This window comes from Dipodomys spectabilis, unplaced genomic scaffold, assembly GCF_019054845.1.
Source record: "Dipodomys spectabilis isolate Male_0828 unplaced genomic scaffold, ASM1905484v1 ptg000370l, whole genome shotgun sequence".
In the NCBI taxonomy this organism is placed as follows: domain Eukaryota; kingdom Metazoa; phylum Chordata; class Mammalia; order Rodentia; family Heteromyidae; genus Dipodomys; species Dipodomys spectabilis.
The window spans coordinates 2,454,247-2,465,284 of record NW_024871047.1 but is presented as its reverse complement, the minus strand read 5'-3'; the positions used below and the strand labels follow the sequence as shown (position 1 = coordinate 2,465,284).

Genomic DNA, 11,038 nt, shown 5'->3' with positions numbered 1-11,038 from the left:
AGGTACAACTAGAATTTAGTTACATTTGAAGATCTAGATGGTGGAGGGAATAGAAATATTTAAGGTTGATTCTATGCTATAAATTTAGGGGAAATTACCTACATACTACCCCTAAAAACAAAGAAAACTTCTTAGATTTTTATCAATGCACTCTTTAAAACTGCTTTTGTAAATTCCTGAAAACAGCTTAAGGTGGGTCTAAAAACAGTTCTAGAGTAATTCCAGTTAACAATCTTTAAATACATACACATACATTATGTGTCTATACATACACATTATATGACACAATTCATTTTGGTTCTGCCTTGTTACTTCTCTCCATTCTGAGCATTTAGTTCAGTCACAGTTGCTTGCTTTCAGTTTCCATTGTGCAAGCACAAGAGAGTCAGCTCTGGAAACTGACATGATGCAGAGATTTCTCCTTTGAGGCCATCTTCATGTCTGTTAGATTAGATCCCTATAGAGTCACTGCAGAGTTATGACAAGTTACAGTTTTCTCAGTGTTAAAAAACCATGGATACATCACAAGCTTGCTGTGGGCTGTCTAGAGCAACTCTTCTGTATGACTTAGCAAATTTGTGGTTAAATACTGTCTCCAAATTTTTTTTGGGGGGGGGTCCGGTCATGGGGTCTGAACTCTGGGCCTGAGCACTGTCCCTCAGCTCTTCAGCTCAGGGCTAGCACTCTACCACTTGAGCCACAGCGCCACTTCTGGCTTTTTTGTTTTTGCTTATGTGGTGCTGGGGAATCGAACCCAGGGCCTCAGGCATGCAAGGCAAGTGCTCTACCACTTAGCCACCTTCCCAGCCCCTGTCTCCAATTTTTTTTTATTGGCATGGGTAGAGCTTTGTAACTTTGAACTGTTCCAAGTTTTGTTTTGTGAATATACTGAGGCTTGTACTCAGGGCCTACACACTGATCCTTAGCTTTTTTGTTCAAGCCTGGCACTCTACCACTTGAGCCACAGCTCCACTTCTGGCTTTTGTGTGGTTAATTGAAGGTAAGAGTCTTACAGTCTTTCCTGACTAGGCTGGCCTTGAACTAGGATCCTCAGATCTCAGCCTCTTGAACAACTAGGATTACAGGCATGAGCCACTAGTGTCTGGCTTCCAAATTATTTTTCATTTTTCAATACCTTTTCTTCCAGCAGTTGGATATTAAAAGGAAAGCAGGACCAGAAATTCAATGGAAGTTCTTCAATAGTTACATACAATTATTTTGATGCAAAGTGAATATCATTTGGCATTATCCGGTTTATGGCTTACAGTGTCCCTCCATGAGTAAGTGCTCCATAGGTGACAGGGCTGGGGTAGTACTACTAGTAGCATTACCTGAGAGAACCTGAGTTATCCTGGATGTATAAGCTTCCACTTCTACTCTAATTGTTTTTGCCTGTCTTGGGGCTTGAACTCTGGGTCTGGATGCTGTCCCGGGACTCCTTTTTGCTCCAGGCTAGCACTCTACCACTTGAGACACAGAGGCACTTTTAGCTTTTTCTGTGATTAAATAAGTGTCTCGTGGACTTTTGTGCCTGGGCTGGCTTTGAACTATCATCCTCAGATTTGAGGAGCTAGGATTATAAGCATGAGTCACCGGTGCCTGGCCACTCTAATATTTTTATAAGAATTAATGACGTTCTCACTCACTATATACTCTAGTGATTATATTGGAGATGGATTATAATAATACTTATCTTCTTGAGGTTTTGTGCAATTTTTAATGGAATTATTTTCCCAACTCCTCATATTTAATAGACTCTTGTAACTCTACCCTTTTTACTACTGTTTGAAAGCAGTCACCATCTATGCAATTTTCATCCATGCTCCTGGACTCACCATTTTGTTTATTTTGTATTTATTGTTTCCTGAGAATAACTTTCAGAACCAGGGCACTGTGGTGATTAAATCACTTGACAAAGGTAGCATCATTGTCCTTTATAAATTTCGAGTTGGAGGTAGATGGCACAGAGGAAATGTCATAGCCTTCCTCTAACAGCTTATCTTCCACATTTGCCATCTCTGGTCATAAGTTTTTGGCTCTTAAACTAACTCTTCAACTCTTTTTCATCTATTTTGGAACATTCTACAAAGAGATTATTTGACCCTATATTCAGCAAGTCTCTGTAAAAATAATGGGATTAGGAAAAAAAAGTCCAGAATTCCTTTTCTGTTACATTGTGGGAAGCATTTTCTGAATATTTCATTTTTCCTCTAGATACATTCTAAATATGGACATGATGATGTCAGAAATTAAATTATATTTCAAACCATTATAGCCATCTGTGTGGGGCCAGATATCAGCCAACATCCTGTTGTGATTGGATGTGGAAGACTATCCATTGCATTTACATTTAAACGATTGGCCCAGAATTTCTCAGCATGGATCACTTGACTCAATAAGCTCTTTATAAAGCTGAAACAAACCAGGATCTTCTTGGCACATTCTGTTTTTCCCTTCCAGTAATTTATTTGCTTTCATTGGAAGCTCTGTCTCCTGCATGCAGAACCAGCTGAAGTTGAATTTTAGTTTTTTCTTCTGAAGTGGTTTTCTGGCATTTAATATGGGCTTACATATGGCTGGTTGTATATCTGTCTCTGCCTTTAGGTGCCCAACTAATTCTTTCTGCCATGAGGTATAGAGCTCCTTCCTGTTTCTATTGATGTACCTTCTTTACAATCAGTAAAACTTCTTTAGGTAAAGTTACCATGATGATGCAGGTTGAAGCTACTGCCTCTGTTAGGTGTAAATAACCAAGTTGGGTTGGGAACAGTTCCAATGTGCTTCTTTGTTCCATGGCTAGATAGAGGCTAAAACCCCATGGCTGCAGTTGTTGCCACTGTTACTAGGTGAGTTTTTCCCTCTTTTTCTGGCTCTGAGGCCTCTAAATTCTAAAATTTTATAGCATATCATGTTCTGGATATTGTTTTTCTTTCAGATTTGCTTTATTGACAATGCTGGGACTGGAACTTAGCACCTCATACTCTTGCTTGGCCTTTTCCTGTTCAAGGCTGTACCATTTGAGCCCTGCCTCCATTAACTGGATACTAATTTTAGTGGACTACATAAGAAATATTTCCATAACACACAAGGAAAAATACTTTTTTTTGTTTTTTTTTTTTAATGGAAATACTATCTTTTAATGTCATACATTGTATATAATTCATTCTGTGGGTTTTTGTATATTGTGATAGGTAAGGATGGATGTTCATATTTTGTATATGGACCTTTAGCTGTCCTAGAGCAATTGTTGAAAACGTCATCTTTTCTACACAAAATTGTCTTCAGATTTTACTTTGCTTTCAAAACTCAGTTAATTATATGAACAATTCAATTTTTGAAGTGTCTAATCTGTTCCATTGATATATATGTGTATATATCTTCATATCAATGCTACATTATCTTATAGTATTGTTATAATAGGAATAATAAGTGTGTCTTTTCAATTTCAGTTAATTGTGCTGGATCCCAATGTCACATGCTTAAGATTAGTTGACAGTACAACCAACCCCCAATATTGACAGCTGCCAGACAGTCCCATTAGGAGGAGAAATCCAAAGTCCATATAAGCTGTGTGTCCAGCTCAGAGATTTAGTCTGAGTATGACTCTACCTGTTCAGCAAGCTAGCTACTATGGGGAACTGAAATCCATTACATTACTCAGCAAGCTCTCAGGGCTGTAACCAGAAGCCATCTTGAGAATGGTCATATTATTAGGGACTAAATTCCTCTGGAGACCACAAGGCAGTGATCACATCCCTGTGAATGTCATGCTGCATTAACTGGGTGGGAGAGAGCCAGATGACACATTTTATCTGATAAGAGTCCAGAGGTTTGAGCAGCAGGGAGCATGAGCTATGATGGAGAGGAGAGTGTAGAATGTAGCAGATGTTGATTCTGCCCTTAGTGAAAAGGTGCAAGAGAATGTGATTTCAAGACGGAGCTTCCCTCCAGCTCTCGTCAGTTCTGAGCTCAGCAGATTCACAAAAACCTGCTGCAGGGCTGGGAAGGTGGCTCAGTGGTAGAGCGCTTGCCTTGCATGCATGAGGCCCTGGGTTCGATTCCCCAACACCACATAAGCAAAAAGGAAAAAAGCTGGAAGTGGCGCTGTGGCTCAAGTGGTAGAGCGCTAGCCTTGAGCTGAAGAGCTGAGGGACAGCGCCCAGGCCCAGAGTTCAGGCCCACGACCGGACCACCCCCCCCCAAAAAAAAAACCCCCAAAAAACTGCTACAAAGCTTCTACATAGAGTTTAACTAGTTTGGCTGCTTGACACAATTTTAGAATAATCAAATCAGACTGCAATAGTGAGTCATTATCCACATGTGGACTTTCATATTGGAGGAACTAGGTAGGGGTGGTCCAGCCACTATGGAAATTAGTATGGAAGTTCTTCAGAGAATAAAAAACATAGCTACCATATGATCCAGCTATAATACTCCTGGGCATGAACCCAAAGAAATCATGTCAGTGTAATTTACAGATAAATTACACTGATTATGGGATTATTCACAGTAATCAAATTACGGAACCAGGCTAGGTACTCATGAATGGATAAATATATAAAGAAAATTGAGAATCTACACACAATGTAGTCATAAAGAAGGACAACATTGCCATGTGTGGTCCCACATGCCTGTAATCCCAGCAATTGGGAGGCAGAAACAGGAGGAGGGTTAGTTCAAGGCTACAAAGAAGGTCATTATTCTGCATTATTAACATGCCCTAATAATACAAATAACTAGGTGGATCAAAGGCCTCAGTGGATCCTTAGCAGAAAGAACAGTGCTAAAGGAATATCAATATTAAATTTCAGACCCTACTACAAACCAAGAGTAAACAAAACAGCTTGGTACTGGCACAAGAACAGACCTGAGGACCAATGGAATAGAACTGAAGACCCAGAAATGAACCCACAGACCTAATCTTCGATAAAGGAGCTAAAAAAATAGAATGGAAATGGTGCTGGAAAAAACTCGTTTAATACCCTAAGAAAACTAAAGCTAGGTCCTTATATATCACCCTGCACCAGAATCAACTCCAAATGTATCAAAGACCTCAAAGTCAAAGCAGACACTTGGAAAACATTACAGAAAAGAATAGGAGAGACTCTAGGGCTCCTTGGCACAGGCTGAAATTTTCTTAATAAAGACCCAGAAACACAACCAATCAAAAAAAGGTTGGACAAATGGGATTGCATGAAACTGTAGAGCTTATGCATGGCAAAGGACATACCTAGCAAGATCAATAGAAAGCCCACAGATTGGGAAAAGATCTTCACTAGCCACACAATGGACAAGGGTCTCATATCTAAAATATATTTAGAACTCAAAAAATCAAATCCCCCAACAACAAATACTCAAATACTCAACTGCCTGATTAATAAATGAGCTAAATACTTAAAGAGAAACTTCTCTGCAGAGGAAATAAGAATGGCCAATACACACATGAAGAAATGCTCAAATTCTCTAGCCATAAACGAAATGCAAATCAAAACAACATTGAGATTCCACCTCACCCCAGAATGGCTATAATGAAAAAAATCTAATAACAACAGATGTTGGAGGGGATGTGGCCAAAAGGGAACCCTACTGCATTATTGGTGGGAGTGTAAACTTGTTCAACCACTTTGGAAAGCAGTATGGAGGTTCCTCAAAAGACTCCACATAGAGCTCCCTTATGACCTAGCAATCCCCTTTTTGGGTATTTACCCAAATGATCATGAACAAGGCCACACGAAAGCTACAAGCACAACTATCTTTATCACAACATTATTCACCATAGCTAAGATATGACACCAACCCAGATGCCTCTCAGTAGATGAATGGATCAAGAAAATGTGGTATATATATATATATATACAATGGAATTTTATGCCTCCATCAGAAAGAATGACACCTCCCCATTTGTTAGGAAATGGAAAGACTTGGAAAAATTATGCTGTCAGGCCCAAAGAAACATATGTTCCATGGTTATATGCAATAACTAGTATATGTCTAAGACAAGTAGAAAAGGTCAAAAGCTATGTACATATGACCATATAAGATGATGCTAAGTGAAATGGACCCCAAGATAGGGACACAAGAGGTTTTATCTTTCTTGTTGTTTATAATGTATAATGTACTATGTGATTTTTTTTGTTTCTTTTGTATGTTCTTCCCCCATGGTATAACCCCTGTTTTCACTGTATTTGATTCCAGTGCTCTGCATCTTGTTTATAAGTTTTTCTCATTTGGGGAGTGTAGGGAAATAACAAAATGGTGAAATAAGGATATAGGTTGACCTACTGTAACAATGAGATGTACAAGATACTATGCTGAACATGAACTTTACAACTTCGTGTGGGGGAAGGGAGTAGTTGTAGAGGTGGAAGGGAAGGGATGGTAGGGGAAAAACAAAGGAGGAGGTAACAATGTTCGATATGAAATGTACTCATTACTTTACTCATGTAACTGTAATCCCTTTGTATAGTGTCTTTACAATAAAAACCACATACTAAAAAAAGACCTCAATGTAAAGGTAAATAGTGTGAAAATATTACACGAAGGGATAGGGGAAACTCGAAGCCTTCTAGGCACAGGGTGAAACTTCCTAAACAAAGATCCAGAATCAAAACAAATCAAAGAAAGGCTGGATTCATGGGATTATATCAAAACTGAAAAGCCTCTGCCTAGCAAAGGGCTAGCAAGATAGGGAGAAAGCCCACAGAAAGGGACAAGATATGTACAAGCTATGCATCAAACAAAAGCTTCCTATATAAAATATATTTCTCAAAAAATTAACCCCCCCAAATAAACCCTCAGAAACTGAATAATCCAACAAACTAATGGGCTAAAGACCTAAAGAGAGACTTCTCAGAGGAAGAAAAAGAATGGCCAATAGGAGAAATCCTCAACATCTCTGGCCATAAAATAAATACAAATCAAAACATTCTAACTCTGGTTAGAATGGCCATTATCAGGAAAATTAGAAATACCAAAGCTGGTAGGGATGTGGCCTAAAGTGAACTCTATTACACTGTTGGTGGGAAGGTAAATTTCTTCAAACACCCTGGAAAGCAGGATGGAGGCTCCATAAAAGACTAAACAGAACTTCCCTATGACCCAGTAATCCTACTACTGGGCATTTATCCAAAGGACCACAAACAAGGCCACACTAAAAATACCAGGACAACTATGTTTATTGCAGCATTGTTTACCATAGCCAAGATATGGAATCAAGCTATATGTCCCTCAGTGGATGAATGGATCAAAAAAATGTGGTATGTTTGTATATGTGTGTGTGTGTGTGTGTGTGTGTGTGTGTGTGTGTGTGTATGTGTGTGTATAATGTATATGTATATATAATATATACATATAATATATAATGGAATTCTAGAAAGAATAGTATTGTACCATTTGTAAGGAAAAGGGAAGAATTGGAAAATATTATATTAAGTGAAGTAAACCAAAGCCAAAGAAATATAGTTTCCCTCACTTGTGGTAACTAGAATGTGCCTTTAAATCTGAAGTAAACACACCGAATGACTAAAATAAATAAAATGGGACATGATAAATTATATAGGACCCTAGTCATTAATATACAAAGGCCAAAGAAAGCTGGAATAAGAGTGGTGGACAAAGACTTAAAATCTATGGACAGATGATCATACAAAATAATAATTTTTTTTGGGTCCGGTCGTGGGGCCTGAACTCTGGGCCTGGGCGCTGTCCCTCAGCTCTTCAGCTCAAGGCTAACGCTCTACCACTTGAGCCATAGCGCCACTTCCGGCTTTTTTCTTATGTGGTGCTGAGGAATCGAACCCAGGGTCTCATGGATGCAAGACAAGCGCTCTACCACTGAGCCACCTTCCCAGCCCCACAAAATAATATTCTATGAAATGAACTCCAAGAAAAGGAAACGAGATATTCTTTAGTTGCCATTGTTGCTGTTTTTGTTTTCTTTTCCTTTTGTCTTGTTTGTTTGTATATATTTGGGAGGGTAAAAGTAGGCACATAAAAAGTGGAACAAGGATGAACAAAAACAACAGTGATACTCACTAAACACTATGTGGAAAATGAACTGGATATCTTATGGGAGGGAACATGAAGGAAAAGTGGGAGAGAGCAATGGAGACATGGTTTCAAGAGAATTGTAGAGGCCAGAGGAAGATGGCAGAGGAGAAGCTGTGGGCTAAACAAGCTCTCGTGTAGAAACCAGTTTTAGTCTTCCAATGGAAAATCTAAGGCTAGAGAGTCACACAAAGTGTGTCATCATGGTATAGAGTTTGGTCAGAGAGGAAAAAGTCAGGCAGCTTGGTTAAGGACACAGATTTGAGCACTCTCACTTTGCAGCAGTGGCAGTGGCAGTGGCTGCTGCCATGGGAGCCTGGGACAAAGGCACCCGAGGCGGTGTGCAAGCAGATTCAACTCACCCCCAGCAAGAACTGACAAGGAACAGAAATCTTCATCCTGCTAACCACAGACAGTCACATACCTTGGACATGGGTGGCCCAGAAACGAAAGGAAAGATGTGAGTATACCCAGTCCATCCTCACTCGTTCTCATGAAGCAGCAGTGGGAAGGTAGCCACCCTCCCCCCACCCCCCACACCACCAGAGAAGAACTCCATCTTTGATACTGACACAGACTGGACCAGAGCAGCTAATAGGTAACTCAGGCCTTGGAAGAAGACAATTGGAGCCATTCAACAAGTCAAAAGAACCTGACCTGCAGCAGGGCTGAGATCCACCCCTGGGGAAAGTTGCCCCTCCCAAGCAGAGGCAGCTCCAAGTGGTCAGAGCTGACTCTCCTTAGTGATTAAACAGAGCCAGAGGCACAGGCAGCAACTCCAGCCCTAGAGCAATTGGAAACTTGTTACACATAAATCCTGAGATTGACTCCAGGCTGGGCTGCTTGAGTCTCTCAGGAGCTAGCCCATCAGGGTAAAGCTACTGAATGCTGACAGGCCACAACCATACCTACAACCTAACTTCCTCACAGCTACTCTAAGCTAGAGGAAACAGCCACCTCCCTCTTTTGTGATACTCAAAGTAAATTGCCCTCCCAGTAAACTAGAAAGAAGAGGGACATAAAGTCCTGGGCAAGGCAGAGCTTCCTTCAGCCTGCTCAAACAAACTAATTTAAGATACCAACCAAGCCCCAGGAAAACCAAACACCACAAGCAAACAAGAGACTCTACCAAGAGACTAGTTAAGGACACGGGGGAGACACAAGATCCACCCTCCCCCCAAAATTCGAAGAACTCTTTTTTCTACTATTTATTTATTTTTATATATAATGACTGTAGTAGTCAGTTTATTACACAGATTAATCATTGTTGAACGTACAAGCTCCAGAGGAGCAATTGGGTCTTTAAATATATACAAGTATTTCCATCAAATGAATTTTCACCCTTACATCCAAATAGACCTAAGCAGTTAAAAACATAAGAAAAATAAGAGCTATTTAGCTATGTATTAAGTGAGAAACCACATACAAACCAAAGAATATGGAAAGAAAGAGAGAGAGAGAAAGAGAGAGAGGATGAAAATCTGAAAGGGTAGGGAAATGTAAAAGAGTTGGAAACAAAGCCCATTACACTTTTTGTACTAATTGCTCCAATCCATTTAAATGTTGACCAGTTAAATTTAGACCTTAAAATACAGGATGTGGGTAGTTTAATTTGGTTTGTCATAACTTTCACCTAAGTTGTAGGTCCTTTGAAGAAAATGAATACAGATACCTTCATGTTCTTCACCTGCTGTTCATAACTGTTTTGAATTTAAATGGATTCCACTTAAAAACAATCTCCTACAGGCCAGTGGAGCTTTCCCCCATTCAAGTAAATACCAGGTGCCCACCATCCCTAGCATCTTGCCATTATCCAAATTTCTGCCAATAAGTAAAGTTTTTAGTCTCACATCTAGGTTATGCCTGGAAGATTGGCTTTTCACACACGTACCTCTCTGCTAGGAGGCAATGTTGGTACAGATGTACAGTATCTCTATTTTGTTGTTCCAAGTATGTACAACACGCAGCACTGCTGTTTTATCAGGTAAATATGTGCACAGGGGAAGATGAGGCATGGGCTCATAGAAAGCAGTCAAATGGAAATCAAAAGGACTTTCTCTTTCAGAGTTCCCCTATCTTTATTTGTAGAGGTTATCCAATAATTTCTTTAATTACATTGCATACTTCTGAGTCCATTCCCAAGCTATTCTGTTGTACTTTTCTCTATCAGTTTTGTGGATCTGAGCAATCTTAGGCACTAAGGGATCATCTGGATTGGGCTCACACAACAGAGAACAGATGGAAAAAGGTACTTTTGAAATAGTGCTGGAGACCATTGTGACCGTAGAATATAAAAACAAATGCTCCCATTACTGCTAATATTTGGATGATAAATTCTTGTAAATTCAACCTTAGGTGGTTTGAAGGAGTAACCTGTTGGGAAATGAATTGTCAAGAAAAATACTCCATCCTGATAGGGACTGTCATTTATTTCCATTATTGTAGCTTGCCAATGAAACATGTCATCTGCAGCAGGATCTGCTGAACCTTGTGCTAGGGGATCCCGTGACAGGTCATTCAATTCCTCTTGGATTCTCTTCAGAGTCATGGTGGGAGGCAGTAGCCCCCCGGGCTGGGATGGGGACTGGGGAGGGATGGGGAAGGGACCAGAAGGCCTGAGGCAGCCTGTGTGGCCTCGGGTTGGCTGGAGAAAATGGAATGTACAGGAGTGCGGTCGGGCAGGACAGGCTGAGAGCCCGGGCGGGCCTGCTCAGCTTCTTGGACTGCCACAGCAGATCACTGCCTCACCCAGTGGTGGCCCCTTAATGAGCTGCTGCCCGAGTAGCCCCAGAAGCCCCAGCAGTAGCCGCCACTGCCACCATCGCCGCCATAGCTGACTCTTCCTCCCAAACTCTACTTATTTATTTTACTTAAAAAAAACTGTTGTTGATTTTTTCATTTTTATTTTAGGTTTGTTTTCTGTTGTTTTTTTTGTTTTATTTTCTCTTTATAATCTATTCCCTTTTGGTCCCTTTTTTTGCATTACTTAATT

At 40.2% G+C, this 11,038-nt stretch overlaps 2 pseudogenes; both read right to left on the bottom strand.

Annotated features, from left to right (window-relative positions):
* Positions 1 to 457: 457 nt before the first annotated feature.
* Positions 458 to 2,707, bottom strand: LOC122096392 (annotated as a pseudogene).
* A 7,359-nt stretch (positions 2,708 to 10,066) lies between these two features.
* LOC122096375 lies at positions 10,067 to 10,603 on the bottom strand (annotated as a pseudogene).
* Between the last annotated feature and the right edge of the window lie 435 nt (positions 10,604 to 11,038).